The sequence below is a fragment of the Apus apus genome, chromosome 13 (assembly GCF_020740795.1).
Source record: "Apus apus isolate bApuApu2 chromosome 13, bApuApu2.pri.cur, whole genome shotgun sequence".
In the NCBI taxonomy this organism is placed as follows: domain Eukaryota; kingdom Metazoa; phylum Chordata; class Aves; order Apodiformes; family Apodidae; genus Apus; species Apus apus.
Window position 1 is genome coordinate 7,302,564 of NC_067294.1, and position 19,512 is coordinate 7,322,075.

At 43.4% G+C, this 19,512-nt stretch overlaps 1 protein-coding gene across 3 annotated transcripts in view; it reads left to right on the forward strand.

Annotated features, from left to right (window-relative positions):
• Positions 1-240: 240 nt before the first annotated feature.
• Positions 241-19,512, forward strand: part of SGCD (sarcoglycan delta) — a 321,460-nt gene continuing 302,188 nt past the window's right edge. The window contains exon 1 of one of the 3 annotated variants that reach the window (XM_051631256.1): positions 241-327. The gene's annotated coding sequence lies outside the window, so the exon portion shown is untranslated. Of the gene's footprint in view, positions 328-942; positions 972-6,849; positions 6,995-19,512 lie in introns of those variants that run through there. The other 2 variants (XM_051631255.1, XM_051631254.1) reach the window with 2 other exon arrangements.

Genomic DNA, 19,512 nt, shown 5'->3' on the forward strand with positions numbered 1-19,512 from the left:
TTCTTTTCTTTTAGTGGGGGAAGGAAAGACAGACATGACAGGAATAAAAGAGAGATCTTCCAGAGATCACAATGCCAAATCTAACAGCTCTTTACAGCAGCTCTAAAAATTTAGAAGTGCAGCCCATAACGACGAAATGCATGGCTTGGGGGAAGAGCTAAATCAGACTCCTAGGACAGACCAAAGGGTTGTTCTATATTTATGCTTTCCACTGCAAGTTAGGGCTGTGAAGCCATCAGAGGGAAACACAACTGATGTTTAACAGCCACTGTACAACTACTGAGCTACTTCTGTCTCTGGGCTGGAAGCTTATATGGGGAACAAGTGGTAAGTTTCTCTTCTCTACGCTAGCAGGTTGCAAACCTGAGTTTCCCCTAGGTATGCCCCTTTTCCATGCTTGTTCTTTGTTACTGTGTGTGAGTAGGAAAGATGGGTTCAGGATAGAGCTTCAGATTTATATGAATTGCATTTTCATTCATGTTTTGAGTGCAAACATATTTTGTGTGTACCAGACCAGGAGCTTTCATGGCCACAATCATTATGTGCGTGTGTAAAAGTGTAAATATATGTATACACACAGGTATATGTGCCACAGATATAAATGAGCATACTTCTACTATACCACTCTAGGGCTTCTGGTCTGAAGAGATCATGAATTTTCCAGGGTATTTTTCTTCCTTGTGCTGTCTTCTTTGCACTGATTTGATTTGCTTAGAGCAACAAGAAGACGCAAACCTGCATGGAAGAAAATAAGCCATTGTCTTTACGTTTTGCCTATATATACACCATTAGCTTCACACAGAACGTGACTCACCAGCAGCAGGTGTTCTGCTGTTATGTGAGGCAGACTAGTAATGATAGGGAGGGGGCTGCTCTCCCTATATGGCATCCCTGAGGCAAGCTAAAAATAGTTCAGAGACTTCCAGCAAAGTAAAAATATTTGTGGGCTTGGAGTGAAGTTGCTTCTGAAGGTAGGAACTGGAGCTGATCTGCTTTATCTGCCATTCTTTCTTCTTTTTTTTTTTTTTATTTTTTTTTCTTTCTTTTTTCTTTTTTTTTTTTTTTCCCTTCTGTGTGAAGCTTGCCTTGGCAGTTGATTTGCAAATGTTACCTGGCACTAGGCTGGGACTTTGGAATTATAAACAGTTGCTTTCTGTGTTTGTGGAAACAGGGTGAGCATTGAGGGGTTAAAGGGAAACAGTGTAACAGAGAACATTTGCAGCCTGGGCAGAGACAACAGAAACAGTTGCTTTATTTTTAATTCTTTTCCCCCCTCTCTCTCAGTTGTTAGAGAATCTGAATGGCGTATGAGCAATCACAGCATGTGACTGCTCTGAGTAGCAGGCAAGCTATTGCTGGCTGTTATACCCACCATGATACAAGTCCAGTAAGCAAAGTTGTCTGCAAAGTTATTTTAGCAGCAGAATATGAGAAGAGAGGAACTGTTTGTGTTTCCGAGATACATGCAAATCAGGGTGTTACATGCGCTCCATGAAGTGTGGCTGAGGAGGCTTCACTGGTAAATGTCTGTGTATCTATATATTCAGATACAGTAATAGGTAGACTACTGCCTGAAAGAAAACATACTGTTTCAGAGGAAAACTGTAGAAGAATAATTATATGTGTATGTATGTGCATCTGTGTGCATCCACATCTGCATGTACACAGGGAGATCACAAGCTGCTGGCCTGCAGAAGGCCCCACAAGGCTTGTGCTGAGCCACCACCTGTGTGGCTTTGTGCAATGCAGAAACGGAGATGTAAGGACTGAGTGTCTCTTCTGAAAAAGAGACACAAGGGCTGCTCATTACACCAGAATAACCTCACAGGCTGTGATGGATTTCCTCTGATTTTTAGAGTGGCATCACTGGTACCGATAACAAGCAACTTCTGCCTGTGGAGATCAGATAAAAATCTGATTTCCCAACAAGGGGCATCTCTGAGGGCTGTGGTGTGCATGGTGCACCAACATGAGCATGTGTGGGCACCCTGCTGTCTTGTCTTTGAAACCTCCCCAGCCTCTGAGCCCCAGCGGATGAGGATTTTCTATGCTTGAAGGCTGGTTTGGCAAATAAGTTCCCAAGGGGCAAGCGCACTCCAGAGGCCCAACTGTGCTTCTGTGGGGGCAGAGATGGTGGGACTGTGATCATTGTGGCTCCCACTGCCTGAGCTTCTGCAGTCAGTGTTGAAATCGCCTCATCAGCATGTTGTGGATACCTGGGCTGTTGCTGGAATTAATATCTGTTCCCATTTGGGCCAGTACCTCCCTCAGCTGGGAAATACAGGGAGGGGAGGGAGACCTGCAGCAGCAATCTAATTTTAGCTCCCTGATGTCGGGCCAGCTTCTGCTAGCATCAGTGTCAATGGCAAAACCGACATTAATTTGAGTGGGAAAAGGACTGAACCCAGATTAATATACGCTGGCCTGTGTAATTACCTTTATTGGCTGATAGGGAAGGAAGACCTTAGTCAATGCATTTCTATGGCTGCTTGGCTGTGCTCCAGTGATGCACCAGCCTGTGAGCAGACGGGCTGGGAGAGCAGGACGGGAGCACTGTGTCTGTTCATAATGGGCTGTGATTCACTGTCATCCCCAAATGATGAAATCCTGCTCTTTTCAAACCAACAGGTAATGGGATAACACCCACAAATATGGTGGGTAGGATTTAGCACCAGATGCTTGTGGAAAAACTTTTCCTATGGAGTCCAAAGTTCAAAATCCCAGTCCCTGTGAACAGCCACGGAGGAAAGCATGTATGTCTGAAGCAGTGTTAAACATCGCATTTCTAGACTGATAAAAAGAGCAAAAATTTAAGAAAAAGGCTATGTCCTTAGAAGCACATGAAGAAAGGGCAGCTTTGCTAAGTGGTAGGGATGAACATAAACTGAAGAGAAATCCTATTTGGCAGCAAAAGAGAATCTGCTGGGGTTGGCAGGCTGAAACCTGCTGCCTGATGATTCTTTTTTCTCCAATAAACCAATGTATTGATTAGGGTAAGAAGAAAGGATCTGTCCCTATGGAGCTCTGCAGGGCGTATTACCACACTGCTTAGTTCACGTGGTCACAGTTGATACTTCCCCTGCTAAGCAAACTGGATATGGCAGAAAACAATGCAATTTAGGGTTTTTTTCCTCTTTCTGAAAATGAATTGCTACATGTGATTTCATACGCTCACACTTGCATATTTATGGAGAGTCCCAAAATCTAATTTCCATCGTGGCAGCTCCTGTTTATCACAGACTTAATTTTGCAACTTTTAAATAAATTCTCCTGACAAAATAATGTTATGGGATATTGAAGCAAAAGAGACATTTTAACAGAAGCATGCTGAATAATCAGTTCTTCTTGAAAGCACACATGAGTGTTAGATTTGTAATAGCTGAATGATCAGTTAAAGTAAGCAATGTAAGCCCAAGATTACATAGAAATGTAAAGTTGTTCCTGACCCTTGAGTGAGGTCTCCACTCTTCTGGAATCTCCCTATTTACTTTGAGAGGGTGCACAAATTATTTGAAATTGAGAGGTCTCTCTAGTTTGTTTGCTCCTCTTAAAAGTAATTCATGACAGGGGCATCAAATGCAAACCAGGCCAGACAAGCTCCTAGGAAGGAGGCCACTACACTGGATGCTGTCAATAATCTTCCTCCAAAGACTACAGCAATTCTTTGGGCGAGTCATCTTTAGCTGGCCATCTGCTTTGCATTCCCTGGTGGTACTTGGGTTTGGATCTCCAGTTTGTTTGTCATTTCAGTCTCTCACTTTATTATTTCCAGAGCCAAGTGAACCACTGCCAATGGCAATGAAATGAGATTGCATTGTGAGCTTTGCAACATGGTATACTTTTTTTATTTTTTATCTTGAAGCTTCAGCTCCTGGAATTTGTGATTATTTTAGAATCCCAGCATTCATTTAAAAAAAAAAAAGAAAAAAAAAAAAAAAGAGAGAGTGGATCTCTGCTTTTCTGCTCCTCACAAACTAAGGAAAAGCTTGGAAAAAATGGATCCCTGCAGACTTAGTAATCACAAGCCAAATAAAAAGAGTCCTTTTTTTTTTTTTTTTCTTTATATCCCCAGCATCAGACTGGTTTACAGTTTTACAGACAATCATGCTATTTCTGAATCTCTCATTCACAGTTTTTGAGTGCTGAGTGCTGGCAAACCTGAGCAGCAGCTGTTCATTTCTAAAGGCAAGAAAAAAAGTAGAGACACTCCTAAAAGGAAAAGTTACTTAGTCTTTGTGCTGCCTTTCCCTCTGTCTCAGCAGCACACTCCTGCCTCTGGTTAGTACAGCCCTGGAACCCATTGCAGCAGCTTGAAGAGCAGCTCACATCCCAGTAAGTCCCAGTGAGAAATGGGAGGTCAAGAGTTTGTGTTAACCAGAACTGTGATTCCCTTGAGGTCAGGAGCAGCAGCTGCTGCTGTCACTGACCCCATAACTTCAAACAATCTCAGCTATGACCATACAGCATTCCTGTGTTTGTGGCACGTCTGAAATGTCATTAGGGTTTGCCCACTCCTGGTGTGGAGCCTGTCACTCTTACCCCAGCTTGAGGATAGCTTTGAGATGACTGGGAAACTCCATCATTTATATTTGAGCTTGCCTGGTATACCCTTTTTTTACTTTTATTTTTCTGTGGGAAAAGAGATGAAACTTAAGACTGATTTTAACAAAATACATTTGTTAGTCATGGTTTTTAATCACTCTGGGCTGGGGCCTTAGGGAAACATACTTGCTTTTATTGCTTTTTCCAGTAACTAAATGAAATTAGCAATCCCTGCCACTGCTAGCCAACTGGATTGAGTACACAGTGTAAATCAGTGGAAAAGAGGGACAAAAACTCTCATGGATTTGCAGGAGGGAAGAATTAAAAATCAAAATAATATCAGAAAATGAAGAGCAATAGGTTACATTTTTGCTGACCTGACTTGATGAAATGTATTGTATTTGATGCTTCCCAGTTTTGCTGACATGCTTTTGTTTTCTTTTGGTGTGTCAAATTTCTTCAGTACTTGCACTTTGTTTGTAGTAGGAGATGAGATGAACACTGAAATTTCCTATATAACTGATGAGAGGTATAGAGGTGTGTGTATAAGGAAGGACCTTCATGCTTCCCATGCACTGGTCAAAAGCATTTGTCGTAATTTGAAAGCTTTTTAGATGAGAAAGAAAACTACTTCATTAGGCCTTCAAACTGTGGTACTGAGATGGAAAAAAGAAAATTCTTGCTATTAAATCTGGGTTTTTTTTTCATATTTCATTTAGTTTTATCTATGCTGCTATAGTCACAGTGAGGTTCAGTGGCACAGTAGCAACTAGTGAATCACAAAGTAAAAAAACCCAACAAACTCTTGAATCCAATTTATATTCTGCCAGTGATTAGTTTTATTGTCTGGTAGTAACAACTCAACTAAATTTCCAGAGACTGTTTTGTGTGATTTCTGATTTGTGTGTCCATACATCTGGTTAAGTTGTTCTAGGGTTCATCAGTAATCATTCCTCTTCTTCAGAAAAGAAAAATCCCAAAGTCCATAACCTGGAGAGAGGGGAGGACATCTGAAACAGGATAATATTTTCAGTTTAGGAGTTATTTTTTGACTGTACCCCTTGCTTAGTGTAATTTAGTTAGGTACTGATTTTACAGACCTCTGATGAACTAAAACCTGGCATATTATTGGAATTTTAAGGGGCCAGGGCTCACAGTGAGGATAGAAGAGCAACAAGCAGGCGTGCGATGAACGAGTTCTCCATGAATATAAGTATAACCTGTCCTGGCACTCAATAGCTACTGGGCTTATTGCAAACTCTTTCAGTTTTCTACCTTGATCCTTAGCTCCAGAATAGAATGCAGAAGCATTCACTGATATCTGGTAAAACCAAAGCATTTGCAAGTAGTGACAAAACAACCAACTTTTTAAAGTAGAAAAAAAACATTTCCACTGATCTCCAACATGTGGAACTCAAAGGGAAAACGGGCCGTGTTGCTACTGAAGCCTTTGCACAACATGCTGGGCAGCTGAGTGCCTGGCTGGGCTTTCAGGGACCACCTAGACCTAAGTGCTGGGCTGTTGAGGGTGCTCATTTAATCTCAGAAGCAGAGTGGGCTGCTCAGGATTAAATGAGCAGTAAACCGTGCTTCCCCGACTTTTCCAGGATCCTCTGGAAAAACTGCATTGGTTTATTTTAACCGTTTCTAGTCGGCAGGGAATGATGGCCCTGGAAGTGCCCTCCTGTGCCAGCCATGCCCGGGTCGGGTCTGGACAGGTGTCGGGGTGGAAGGAGTGGAAAGTGGGGTGTGTGTGCTCCACACGGCGGCTGCTGCTACAGCCTGTTGTCTCCCAGCCCATCCGCTTCCCCCAGCCCCTGGACATCTCCTGGGAGAAAGAGGCTGCCTGGCTGCCGGCCACAGTCTCCTTTGCTAAAAGGCTTTGGCAGGGAGAAGGATGGGGAAGAGGAGGGAAGAAAAAAATTGAAAGGAGAGAGAAGAAATGTGGGGGAAAGGAAAAAGGGAGGGGAAAAGCGGGAAAATAGGAGGGAATGGCGAAAAGGAAAAGAAGGGGAGCAATCTGGAAACGGGGAAAAAAAGTGGGGTGAAAATGGGGCAAAAGGAGAAAAGTGCGGTGAAAGGAAAAAGGGGGAGGAGTGGTAGGGAGAGGAAGGAAAAAGAAAACAAGACATTTGAGGCGAGCAGGGGCGCTCCCGCCGTGCGCAGCCGGTACCGAGGGTGCGGGGCCGGGTGGCGGGTGCCGGCGCGGGAGGGGCGGGCTCTGCCGTGTCCGGGCCCGCCCCCACCCTTCCCCTCCCTTCCCCCGCCGGGGCCGGGGCGCCGCGGCCGCGTGTGGGAGGCGGCGCGGCTCAGCGCCGCGGCGTGAGGCAGCGCCGCGCCCCCGCTGCCGGAGGAGCCGCTCCGCCGCCGGCCCCGCGCTCCCGCCCCCGGCGGCCCCGGCGGCATGATCTCCTGAGGGGCCGAGCCCGCCCGAGCCCGCCCCGCTGCCCAGGTGAGTGCCGCGGGGATGCCCGGGATGCTCTGCCCTGCTCGGTTCCGCTCTTGGACTTGGTAGAGTTTCGAGGTCTGGCCGGAGCTGCTCTTCGCGGGGAGACGCGGCCCTTCGGGTACCCCCGGTCGCCCCGGTACGGGTCTCCGTGCCTCCGCGCATCCCTCTCTTCGCAGCGCGCGCTGGCTCCGTATTTGCGTTCGCGGACGGAAAAGTGGGTCTTTGCAGCAGGAGGATGCTGCCTGGCTCTCCGGAAGGCTCGGTCAAGCTTTACGGAGGGGGAATGTGCTGTGTTCGGTGGGTGCGAGGCTCCCGTGGCCGCGCAGTCGCTGCCGTGGAGAAGGCACTTTTGGAAGTGACCCGCCGGGGCTCGGGCTCCGCGGGGGCTGCCGCTGGCGGGGATACACGGCGGGACGGAGCTAGAGGGCCGAGGGTTAAAAGCGTGTATGTGTGCGTGCTGGGGAGAGGGGCGTTCGGGAGCAGCAGGTGAAAACAAGCAGAAATTTGGCTTAATCAAAAAAAGATGTGGGAACGCCCGGTCTGGCAAAGGGATGTGACTGGATTGCCCTGGCGGGTAGTGGAGGGTGGGAGCCAACAGGTGCCGCGGCTGCTGCGGGGTGTGTATGGGGGTCTGTCCCCACCCCAGGTCTGTCCTTCGGAGCCCCCACCCCGGGTCGGTGCAGCCGGCAGGTCCTGGACCGCGGCGAGCTGAACCCCCGCTCCACAGCGGGGTTTGCGCTTCACCGACGGAGCTCTTGGAGATGCAAACTTCTGGGTATGAGGTACTGCTTATAGGAGAGGCTAGAGCTTCAGTGCTTCCTGCATTGATTATTATTATTTTCCTCTTGGGAAAACGTATCCAGTAACAAAAACTTTCTAAGAAAATAATGGATTTTCAATGAGAAGCGCCTGTCCCCAGGTGTTGCAGAATTGCATAGGCTTGCTGGTTGTATTGACAACACACTTAATTTTCTGGTGGTCTTAGGGAGTAGCTAATACTGCAGAAGATGTGTTTCGGTCTATAGCATTAAGAATGTTTTTAAACTGTCTTTGCTTTAGTATTTGTAAATTTCAGGGATAATATGTAAAAGGCAAAAAAACCCCAAGTCAGATAGGAATAAGCATCAGACTACAACAGGGTATAAAGTCCATGGATCCAAGTGCTTACTGTTGAGTCAACTTCTAACACAGCCTCTCCCCAGACAGTAATTCATGTTTTTCAAGGGGCGAGAGGGTGGGTGTAATTGAATTGTCCAAATTAAGTAAAAATGAATTGCTTAATATTCAGAGGGGGTTGATAAATGAACCATTAAATCAACACTTGCACGGTGTCTCCTTGAAAAGAAAAATGAACAACTCTCAGTTGTGTGCTGGGCAGAACAGGTCAGCCAGTGATGGTACTACATTAGTGTGCTGGGCTGTGTCCTCCTTCTGCTAACACATCTATTTGCTCTGTGACATTCCACAGGTATGGGAACAAGCTTTGTGCCCTGTGCTTTGAGGAGTAGCATCTGCTATAAATGACCATAATTGTCCCAACTTCATCTAGAAGGAGGGAAATCTTGATTATGTTTCATTTGGTGTGAGTTAACATAATTCCACTGACTTCTCATGTTGATGTGCATCTGTTGAAAATCCACTCCTCTGCTTCAGACTATTTTTTTTTTTCTTTATCCTGAGTACTACGTTTGAATGTCAGTCTCAGGAAAAAAAATTATACAAATAAATGGAAAAATAAGGGTTATCATTTTGAAACAAGCCAAGCAAGATTCCTAATAGCAAAAGCTCTTTTGAGAGCATCACCTCTCAGTAATACAGTGCATGAACTTTGCTTCTAAACCCTTTAATTAGCATTAAGTACAGCTGTTGCAGTATTCTGGTTGCCACTGAAAAATGACTGTTGACTTTGCCCCTTGAAGTTCTTGAAACTCCTGTGTTGAAGTTCACTGAGGATCTTGATTATGTCCATACTATGTCTTCTGGAAACTTCTAACACTTAGTTTGAAGAATTATGGATGACGTGCCCCTGACGTTTTGCTTTTGCAGGTAACTTAGAATAGCTAATTTTGCCTACACCTTGTAAAATTAAGTGGTTAAGTGGCATCTCTTTTGTTTTCTGTATTACAAAGACGGGGGACTTTTTTTTTTTTTTTTTTTTTTTTTTTTTTTTTTTTTTTAATGCTCAGAGAAACAGGTTATCCAGGCTCCAGCTGAAGGTGGGTTTGTAAATTGACTCATAACTTGTGAAAGTTCATTGTCTGCATTTTGTTTGGTTGAGAGAGTCTGTTTGCAAACGCCCAGACAGGGCCATTTATTCAGGTGTTCATAATGCTATAGAAGAGTGTCACCTAATGTGGTCTGTTGCCCTTTATTTAAGGTGACATGTGAGGTGATCTGCATGCACGGATCCTCCAGGTGATTATTAGGCGGGAGCAATTGAAGTTGCTTGAATACACAGAGAACTTTTTTTCTCTGTGATGAAGCAAATGAACAAGTAGGTGTGTTTTCCGTACCGGAGAGGAGGTTCTGGATCTGGAAATGCCTTGAGATAGTGTCTGATGGTGATGGGCACTTTTCAAATGTTTTGCTGTTTTTAAGGACCAGAGGAACTGCAGGTATTTCTGTGCAGCAGCCATGTCAGGGTAGGCTAGTCTTAATTTGCTCCTAGTCATCCTCAAGAATAGAAGAAGTAAAAAAAAAAAATTCTGAAATCCTACCATGCCTTGTAAAGTTATCCTGCTGCTTCTGTCTCCTTGCTTGCTATTTTTCTTTGAAATCATAATGCATTTCTTTAGTTCTTTTGATAAAGACTTGAACTTGCGCTTGCTGGGAAATGGTCACTCTGTGCTGAGAAAGTGCTGCTGTCTTATTGACTTATTTTGGGAATGCTGGAGAAATATATAAAAGATTCACTTGCATTGATTAGAGCCTCCAGGGCAATCTTCTAACACTGCAGCTCTCTGGGTGAAAAATTAACTTTCTCCATTGTCTACTCCTTTTATTTTGTTTGTGAGAATCCCAGCCTCTGTTATTGGTTTACATTGAGTGTCCCTTAGGTGTGCTTGAAGTGGAAAGTATCTCAGTCTGAAAGCTCACATGCTAGCACCTCAGAGTCCATTTGTCTCTGACCACCTGCAGATACTCCTCAGTACCATCTATCCCCAGAACCCTAACAGGGGAAGGTTTTGTGCCAGCCCATAGTTCCCCACCCAGGAAATATTTTCTGAATGATTGTCAGAAAAATAATTAACAACTATCTCCATGCTTTTCCAGAGGTTTTGGCAGGATAGCACCTTAGGTGTGGCTTCATCAAAAGCTTTGGTTTATGAGGTAACTGCAAATGTTTGAAATTTTGTATCTGGAGTGAAAGCTTAACAACTTTCTGCATTGCATCTGCAGCTTTCAGCACTACCTGCAGCAAACAGCTTGTCTCTCATTGATTTTAATAAGAGATTTTTGCTGAATATGCCTGGAGTAGTTTGAAAACACATTGTTAACTTTTTGGGGGGCAGTAGGTGAAGATTTTGCAATATCTTTTGAAATAACCTTGAAAAATCTCAGATTCTAACTATATTCCCTCTCCATGCCCCCCCATCCCCAGGTTTAAGATAGATTCTGTGGAAAGCTATTTTTTAATTTTTTAATTTTTTTTTCACTTTGGGGCTAAATGCTGAAAAGAAACAAAAGAATTCTTTTCCCAGCCCCCTGATCAAGAGCTGGTATGACTTATGTATCTGTGCATCTTCCCTGTGAATTTTGCACATTCTTCCCCTCTTCCTCCATCAGCTGTGCTCAATAACAACTCACCTTGATGTGGGTTGTATCTGGCTCCTTGTGAAATGGTTCTAAAGGATTCCATTCCATCCTAGTCTCAGGCCTCTTCTTTTTTTCCTTCTATTCCCCCCCTACCCCCCTTGCCTCTTGATTTCTGACATATTTTTAGCTGTTGAATGTGAGTACAGCTAGTGAAAATGGGTGTGTGGTTGGTTTGGGCTTTTTTAGCTTTTTAAAAATGAGAGATTTTGCTTTTCACTAACAATGGAGCACCAGGGTGATTATCTGGTCCTCTGCTTAGCAAGGGACAATAATGGTTCCTCATGGAAGTGAAAACTGTAAAATCTCAGCATCACCATTCAGTTTAGTCAGAGAATCTGATAGGGACACTGGGGTTTCATTGTTTTTGTTTGCAATGTAATGATTGTTTCAAGAACCTGGTGCTGCACAGAAAGCTCCTGGAGTTGTGAAGTGGTAAGCTGGTAGTATTGGGTTATGGTAATATTCCCATTCTTTGCCCTCTTATTGCCAGGAGAACAGTAGGATTGGCCAGGTTGGGTGCTGGATAACTGTTGTGAGTGCAGAAGAGTGATGCTGGGACCACATCCAGGGAGATGTTGTCCACTGCTGGGATGAGCCAGGATCTGCTAGGATCACTTAGACTTCTCTGGAAGTTTACCTGGTTTATAGCTGACATTGGAGACTGCCACCAGCTGATATACTGGTTTTGCCACGTGAGCAGATACTAGCACTGTGGGGATTGGCATCAGCCCTGTTACTGTTCTGCAGACCTGTGCTCAGCAGGAATTAAGCTGGGGTAGTTGGCAGCTACAGCCCTGCTTGGTGCACATCCCAGCGGGTGAGGTGGGAGCGTGGAGCCGAGCAGATTTCCGTGGCTGTTTTCCCCTTTTTTTCTGGTGTTAGCCTGGGAATCCAAGTTTGTTCCCTTGCAATACTGACACGACTCAAGGACCTCTTGCTGCAAGGCAGCTCTCTTATTCTCTGTAGTGCTTGGATTGCTCAGTAGAGGGAGAACAGACCGTATCGCACAAGGCACCCAAGCCCACCAGCAGCCAGAGCTCTGACTGACGGTGGAGAGGACTCCCAAAGCCTCTCTCCCTGCTTGAATTTTTTTCCCCTCTTCCCTTCTTTTTTTAAAGTTCAGAGCTAAGCTGTGATTTTTCACCTCTTCATCAAAAATAGCTGCCTCAATCTGTAGCTTAATGGACTATTTCAAATGGCAGAGTAGGTGGCTGTGATGGAAAAGATGTGTCCAAGAAGCAGCACACCTGAAAAATCTCATAGATCCAAGTGTTTCCTAAATATTCACGAGCTTTCCTAAATATTTAGGAAGACGTGTTGGAAATGGCCTTTAGTGCCTGAAGCTTTACTGTATATCCAGAGATAGACAAAACAAAACAAAACCAAAACCAAACCCCTTGAATTAGTTGAAATTCAAGCAGCAAATAATCCATATGACTCATCTCCAGGCCAGATCTTTAGCTGCAGTAAATCGTCACAGCTCCATTGACTTTCCTGGCACTGTGCCTCTAGCTGGAGGGCTGGCCTGCTATTTTTTGAGGACAAAGTTTGAGCAGAAGATTGTCACTGACATTTCTTCTCAGTAGATATTCTTTTGAAGACAGAAAAAGTATTTGGTTAAAGTGCAAAACCTGTGCTCAGGCAAATAGACAATATGATTCAGTAGAGATTTGCTCCCCTGTAGCATACTGTGCAGAAATCCAGGAGAATAAGACATTTGGTTTTTTGTCAAGGATGTCAGGTTAATGTGATAAGAAAACAGCTGTTAAGATGCTGCCAGATAAAAGCAAGATTAGAAGCATGAAGGGAAAAATATGACGGGAAGTTCTGGCAATTGGATTGAACAAGGCAGTGTTTTGGAGACCTGGCTCGTTCCCCATCTGCCACCTGTAGGTGATGTGGTTGGCTTCAGGGCTGTGTTTTTCAGAGCAGGGAATATTAGTGCTCTTACAGCACTTAAATCAATGAGGTGCCATTTACTGAGGCTTTCAGTAGGTAGAGCAGATCAAGCTACTCTCCTTGGTAGCGTAAGGCACTTCAGGTGGAGTGGGGCTACAAACGCTCCCCCCTGCTTGATTCAAGGCACAGCCCAACTCTGCACTGGACATTTTCTAAATAAATGGAAGTGTTCTTTTAAAGCAAGAGCCAAGAGTCTGCACAGGATTGACTGTAAGGGTCTTAACCCCCTTTTAGACAAGGAATTGTGCCCAGTTGGCAAATATGGAATGTGCTACTCGGAAAGCAAAAAGAGAATTGTCTAGAGGTACCTGTGAGCCAGGGATAAGAGTCAGCCTCCCAGGAAGGTTCTCCCATCTTCTGCACTGGCTTGTAAAAGCTAATTCAAACCAGAGACAGCCCTGAATTTGCTTTCAAAGCCTTATCTGCCCTGCAAACGAGTTATGAAGAGTCTGCATTTCCATCCCTATTAGAGACCAATCTCCATCCTTGCATCCAGCCCTGCCCTGCCAGGTCCTTCTGGGCACACAAGCTGCCCTTACCTCCTTCAGGTACCAGCTGGTTCTGCTAGGAGCAGGCAGTGGGGGTGATTGAGCTGGTGCTGTTCACAACAGGAGAGAAACACCTCTCACCTGAAGAGCGTTTCTCTCTACTGGGTAATGAGCTCTGTTGTACTCAGGGCTGAATTGCCTGTGTATGGACGGCAGCAGAGCATGAATGAGGATGCAGCACGGGGCACTTCCTACAGCCTCTCCTATGCATAGCAAATAGCTAATTAAATGAGAGCTCGTTCGAGCTATTGGCCTGCTACTAGCCTGCCTTCTTAAAGAAGAATCTTGTGCAGTTTGTCTTGCTCCAGTAACTTTTTGAAGTCTTTCAAACCTGTGCATTGCAGCAGATTTTGTTCTGAATTTTATGCTGTTGCAAGTGTGAGATTCAAAGAGCAGGGTTGGGATGTGCAGCTTGAGCTACACTGAGAGTTGTCCATGTATAGGTACAAGATTCATAGCCATGGCCTGGGGTGTGAGAGCCTTTCCATGACTTAAAAAATAGCCTGTAAATCTCTGTTTATATGTTTGAATTATTGCTTGAAAAATTGTTTATGCAGGAAGCATAAACTTTTTTTGGTAGTGTCAGCATGAGCAGCCTTGCTCCTCTTGCAACTTATTTTATGGATATAAATGGGATGTAAATGGATTCTCTACCTTATGCTGTCTGTCTGAAGGAGGAAAGGATTCACTGTTGTTACTGGCATGCTAAGGGAAATGTTAACCTTGAATTTTAGCACTTTTATGTTACCAAGTTTACAGATATTCCAACTTCCAAATTTAATCTTTTAACGTACATGACTTCTCAAAGAAGTAAATTCAAACTAAACTTCAAAGCAAGAATTACACCTTATTTAGCTGACTACTTTTTATTTTCTTTCAGTAAGACCAAAGAAGATTGATAGCCCTTACAGAATATAGCTCAGTTTTCTGCTTACATGTTGGTCCCGAATAGCTGAATTATTTTACAGTTTGGCTCACAGAGCTTGCACTAGCATTTTGTAGAAAGTCATAGCTATATTACTGTTTCAGAATGGACAATGGGAAATCCACTTTTATCTGTTCCTTCTTAACAGTGTGTGCCTCAAAAGGCTTGCCTTGCACGTACTGAAGCATGATTCATTTGGGGGGGTAATGGTGAAACTGCAGGGCTTTGATGATAGGTCGATTATTTTACACTGTGCCAGAAAAGGAGATATTGGATCTGAATGAGATATTCAAGAGTACATTATAGGTTTGAGTTAGCTAACAGGGAAGAGGCCAATCCCTACTGCCACTGGTGTCAGTGAAAATACTGGGAATGGAGTCAAGCATGCAATAATTAATTACCAACAGATGATGATTTTTGTAGGTGTGAAGGAAAGATTTGCTGTATTGGTTGAATTGTCTGTAAAACAAATCTGTTAGATGTAATTTTTTTATCCTGTTTTCTTTGTTCTCCTTCTTTCTAACTTTGGCAGCAGAGCTTTTCAGCTGCTGAGCAACAGGGATTTCTAAATTCCTCTTCCCAAGTTGATATCTCTTGGACATGTGGCATGAAACCTTGTGCATTGTGATGTCATGTGCTGTTACATCCTATCATTTAATGCTTTGAAAATAGTGTTGAAGGTGAGCATTTTATTTGCTGGTTTAGACAAAAAGCACCTACACACAAATTCCTGGGTGTTACAGTAATGATGTTTTCAGCTTAGAGGTGTTTCCTGTAAGAGCTTTGTGAAGTCAGAGGTCAACAATTTTAAGTATCATATTTAACAGTCATCTTATTACTAACATGGAAAATGTTATAGTTGAGTCGGAAATAGAAAAATGTTGCCTTTAAGAGCTTGGAGGAGGGAGGCAAGACAGTTGCATGTCTTTGTACATTTTCTTTTAAAGATGAGATAACCAGAAAAATAAGCAATTTTAAGTTGCAGGTTTTTTGGTTGTTGCTGAGCTAAAGTTTCCTGAAAACTGTCTGTAATGACTCTGTCTCTTTTCTGCATTAGAATGGTTAATTTGGAGCCTGTCAGTCTGTGGACAGTTGCAGTCCTTTTTTTTCAGTGCAATATTTTGCCTTTATTAACATTTAATTTACTCTGTCACTTTGCTGTCCAGTCACAGTGTCTTGAGACTCTTCTGCAGCTTTCATGCCCGTTATAATTCTGCCTACTCTTAATCATTCTGTTTTGTCAGTGAAGTTTGGCACTTCATTACCTCCTTCCAGCTGCCTTTGACCAGTGATGTGTCTATGGACTAGTACAGGTCTCAGATGCTGAGATGACGTGTTAACAGCCTCCCACCATTGGGACAAATGATTCTTCACTCTTCCCTTTATTTCTCTGTATTTGTTTAGTTGTTAATCCTTAAGAGGCCCTTCCCTTCTATCCCACCATAGCATACTTTTTTTTAAGGCTCTCTTTAAAATTCTTTGAGATTCTCTGAAGGGTTTGAGAAAAGCCACATATCCTGAAGCAGCTAAGAGCATGTCCATTTATTAATGTGCTTTTTAACTCCTTCATGGAAGACTAGCAGATCTGTTGTGCATGACTGCTGTCAGCAAAACCTCAGCTCTTCCTGAGTGCCCCTGCTGATTCTATTCTTTATTATATTTTATATATTTTTTTCCTGTATTGATGTTAAACTCAGTGGTCTAGATGTTGGAACATTTGACTTGCTAATGAAATGCTCAACTGTGGAAAAGCAATGGAAGAAGCAGGATATGTTTTACATAAGATTTTGTGGGTATTGTAGGGTATTTATTTTTTGTCCTACTCTGAACTGCAGTGTTACAGCTTTGTTCAGAGTGGTGGGGTCAGAATCAGAAGTGATGAAGATGTGTGGCTTATCACTGACATGTCACCAGTTTTGTTGTTTTGCACTGCATGACACTGCTGAATTTCACCATGAAAATTTTCAGCGCTGTGCCCTGAGGTGTACAAGATGAGAATTCATCAATGGTAATAAGCTTTCATATATTTATTGTGAGGAACAAATTGAGCACTAGAACTCATATTGACTGAAACCAAACGTATTACAATTTAAAGCTATTCTTGTATATGGAAGTATTGAGGCACAGGCCTATTTGCATGCCCAGCAAAGGAACTTTTAATGAATGTTTCGTGTTTTTAAGGTTCCAGAAATAAAACTTACAAGTTGGGAGGAGAAGATACTTTTAATTTACTCTCTACATCTTTGTTCATTACTCTACAAAACTCTAACAGAATACTAGTACTGCAGACTTCTGATGCCAGCATTTGTCACTAGCCTTGTATTGTAACTCTGTTTTATGGAAAATTTGATGTTAGAAGCTTATCTATGTTCTCAGCAGGAGAATCAGAGATATATATATATATGTGTCAAGTCTTACAATGAAAAGCAGGGGGGGAAAAACTACGGTTTTCATAAATACTCACCTTGAAAAGGGCTGGCTGACATTCCTGACTCCTTCCTTTTGGCTGGTAGTCTCTTCTGAAGCAGCAGGTTGTGATGGGTACATGTTCCTTGTGACCTTATGTGCCAAGGCTGATAGAGCTATCAAACATCTCTGCTGTAGCAGCAGAAAGCATTTAGTCACTAAATTGTGATGGTGTTCACTGAAGGGTGGGGAAAGTCTTGTCCACAGGTTACAGGACCATCAGGACCATCTGTAAATCAGCACAGACTCCAGATTTTGTCTCATCAATAATTTTCTCACTGGTCCACAATGATGACATTGCATTAAAAAGGGACGTTTGCTGTGAAAGTACATAGAAACATAGAATCATAGAATCCTAGGGGTTGGAAGGGACCTCGAAAGATCATCTAGTCCAACCCCCCTGCCAGAGCAGGGTCACCTAGAGTACATCACACAGGAAGGCGTCCAGGCGGGTTTTGAATGTCTCCAGAGAAGAAGACTCCACAGCCTCTCTGGGCAGCCTGTTCCAGTGCTCTGTCACTCTCACAGTAAAAAAAATTTTTCTGATATTCACCTTAAACCTCCTATGCTCCAATTTGTATACATTACTCCTTGTCCTATCACTGGTCATCACTGAAAAAAGCTTAACATGCCCTCCTCTTAAAGAGACCTGGGTTACCTCTTTTGGCAGTTAGCAAATTTTTTGAGAGTCTCACATAACAGCTTCAAAATCTTGTGGTAAATTTGAAACAGCTAGTCTCAGTGGATGGCTTCAATTAAAGTTAGATGATGGTGCCACTTAATTTTTTTATTCTTTCTTCCCTTATTTCTGGGATTTGCTGTGCCTCAGTTGCACACCTGCAGTTAGAAGTGAACCAGCTTTTGTCTTTCATGGAGCAGCTGTCATCTGAGTTGTGAGCTGTCTTGGGAGGATAGCAGCTGAAAGAAATAAAATTTCCACAGTTACTTGGTCTCAAGAAGGCAGAGCCCTGATTATGTCAGTAACTCAACATGTTCTGTGATGTTGGTCTTGATGGCAGGACTAGGGTTTCCCAAAAAGAACTGTCCATGTTGTGTCCTTGTCCCCCGAAACTGAGACATTGCTCTGGTCACCCCTCACTGTAGCAGGTCACACTGTTGTTGCAGCTCAAGCAGCCTAGTGGCATTGCTCATCATGTCTTACAGCACCTGAAATTCAAGCCTGGTTTTATCCAAAATGGGTTGCTGCTCCATGGAACATCTTTCCAATCACAGATGCCTTAATCTGATGGCAACAATAGATAATTTCTTTTTTCCTCTATACATCTCTGACTAAGTTGCTTGAGCTTTCTCATGTTTGCACTCCTGCTTTTCCTCAGCGCCTTAGAGGGAGTCATGGATTTGTTTTCAATGAACTCCCAGAGACAGCCAGCTGGGAAGAAAGTTAACATGAATCCATCATGGATCACATCAAGATACAGATGCAATTGTCAGCACAGTTTTTATCCCTCTGGCTAGCCAGTGTTTGCTCCATTTCGTTCCAGAGCTGATCACTTGTCCTCATGCTGTAATTCCCAATCCCCAGTACAGATGACCACTAGTTTGATTGGTCTTTTGTAGTAAGAGGTGGAAATACTAATTGGAGACGGAAATAAGGCCTGAAGTGTGTGACACATTCTTCAGTGAGGTTGGTTAGAAACACGTTTCAGGGAAACATTGGTAAGCAACTCACCTGCTATCAAGGAGGTCTAGAGCTGCCTGGAAGCTGAGAGCAAAGAGAACTGACGTCTTGCTCTGTTCATGGAGACTGAGAGTTCACTTCTGGTTTGTCTGGTTGCTTGTTGAGTCAATTCATGGTGCTTAACCTTTGCTGCTGCTGCAGTGACTTGGGAGAGGGATAGGTCCCAGGAGCACTGGCCTCTTTGTATGAAGAAGTGATCCAGCTTCACTGCATCAGTCATGTGATGGCAGATAGAAAAATGTAAACATTTCCCTGGGAAGAAATCACTGAACTCTTATTCCCATTGTTGAAAGGTCTTGATTTCCTGCTCAGAAATGGGTTTGCAGGGCTGGGCAGCCTTGTGCGTGCTTGTTCCTGGGCAGCACTGCCCAGCTCTTGCAGGGCAGGGGCAGAGCCCTGGTAGCCACCTTGGTGCAGTGTGTGGATTTCTCAGAGATGTTGCGTGAATATATGCCGTGTGCCAGCTGCTGGAAGCTGCCTTCGATTGCATCCGATCTTGCTGGGTTTCATTGCACTTGTATAAATAACAAAATCATTGCATCAGGTTTTACACAGCAGGGCTGATATTGGCAGTGGTACCTTGTTAAAATGAAGGACTGTCTGTCTTATTACAGATAATGTGAGACCAACCTGCTTTTTTTTTTTTTTTTTTGCTTTCTGACAATATACTGTGCCAGATAAAGTCCAGTGAGAGTTATGTGCAAGTTCAGTCACTTTAATACTGTTTTTCAAGAACTGCTGTGTTTAAGAGAGTTTTTCTTAGCAGGAAAGAGGCAAGAGTTTGGTTTTTGCTTGTTTTTGAAGCTACACAGTAATGTATGCATTGTTTCAAAGGATAAATGTGCCAAGGAGAGAAACAAGGAATTATGAAATCTGTCTGTTGAAGAAAAACAAACCAGTCATCAATGTATTTGCATCAATAATATTTTTAAAACAACTTTGGTGGTGCCATGAAGTTTGCTTTGTCCATGTTTATGGCAAAGATGTGTTTATTTCTGTATCTATATAAATTTTAGAGGCTGAAATATCAAGTGTATGAGTATAGTGTGTTGCAGATAGTAAATTTTGACAGTAGCTTGTAGACGTTCACAGTACCTGGTACTTTAGT